Source organism: Cebus imitator, unplaced genomic scaffold (genome assembly GCF_001604975.1).
Source record: "Cebus imitator isolate Cc_AM_T3 unplaced genomic scaffold, Cebus_imitator-1.0 Scaffold51, whole genome shotgun sequence".
NCBI lineage: Eukaryota > Metazoa > Chordata > Mammalia > Primates > Cebidae > Cebus > Cebus imitator.
Genome location: NW_016107366.1, coordinates 5,588,160 through 5,589,549, shown reverse-complemented (window position 1 = coordinate 5,589,549; position 1,390 = coordinate 5,588,160). Strand labels below are relative to the sequence as shown.

The 1,390-nt window shown below is 46.8% G+C and overlaps 1 protein-coding gene across 1 annotated transcript in view; it reads left to right on the top strand.

The window, feature by feature from the left end:
* The window catches only part of LOC108303860 (tomoregulin-1), a 111,001-nt gene that overhangs the window by 44,580 nt on the left and 65,031 nt on the right, over window positions 1-1,390 (top strand). The gene's annotated exons all lie outside the window — the stretch shown is intronic.

Below are 1,390 nucleotides of genomic sequence, written 5' to 3'. Positions count from 1 at the left end.
ACCCAGGCTGGAGTGCAATGGCGTGATCTTGGCTCACCGCAACCTCTGCCTCCTGGGTTCAGGCAATTCTCCTGCCTCAACCTCCTGAGTAGCTGGGATTATAGGCACGTGTCACCATGCCCAGCTAATGTTTTGTATTTTTAGTAAAGATGGGGTTTCACCGTGTTGACCAGGATGGTCTCGATCTCTTGACCTCGTGATCCACCCGCCTCGGCCTCCCAAAGTGCTGTGATTACAGGCTTGAGCCACTGCGCCTGGCATACTGACAGCTTTTATATACGTGGTTATGAAGGGAGAGAATACATGTTAAAGTCAGCCAAAGAAAGAGATTCCTAGGACAGATTCTGGGAAGGTTCCAAACACGGAGTTGCTGGTTTTCTCTCCCTGTGGAGTCATGGACGGTGTTAACTCCTCCCAGTTACAATGTGTGGCAGTGCTCATGGAGTATTGACAGCCAGGAAAGCTTGCCTGAGCCTCAGTGTTCATAGTTTTATCTTTCTTTTTTTTTTTGAGATGGAGGTCTCACTCTGTCCCTCAGGCTAGAGTGCAGTGGCACGGTCATGGCTCACTGCAGCCATGACCTCCCAGCCTCAAGGGATCCTCTCACCTCAGTCTCCTGAGTAGCTGGGACTACAGACACATGCCAACACACCAGGCTCATTTTTTTTTTTTTATATTTTTTGCAGGGACAGGGTTATGCCATTTGCTCAGGCTGGTCTTGAACTTGTGAGCTCAAGCAGTCTGCCTGCCTCAGCTTCCCAAGTGCTGGGATTACAGGTGTGAGCCATCGTACCCTGCTGTTCATAGTTTTTATTGGGGCTCATTAACATAAGTATGATTGATTAGTTGGTTGTGTGGTTAATTGAAGACTCTGGGTCCCCTAATACTGTGTGACCCATAGCCCCCACTCTACTCTACATGACTGGTCTTTCTAGTGTAACCACCCCCATTCCAAGACTGCTAGATGTGGCCCAACCTCCAACATTAAGTCCCACTGTGGTCAGCACCCTCCCTTAACAAATATGCTCTGATCAGGTATGACATAGGTTACCTTCGGGAAGCAGAGGGCAAAGCCAAGACCTCTCTTGGAGTAAGGCCACATTCTTTCTATACACACTAAAATAGTCATGTGCTTGGAGAAATTATTATGTTTTTAGGCTAGTAGACTATGATTTGGTGTGGTTCTCATATACTTTTTAAAGTACATTGTTTCACAGAATGATCTAGAAATTAAAGAGGAATATGGAGGTTCTTTCTAATCTCAGATTAACTGTGCTTCACTTATGAGGGGCATATGTTTTTTTTTTTTTTTTTTGAGACGGAGTTTCGCTCTTGTTACCCAGGCTGGAGTGCAATGGCGCGATCTCGGCTCACCGCAACCTCCGCCTCC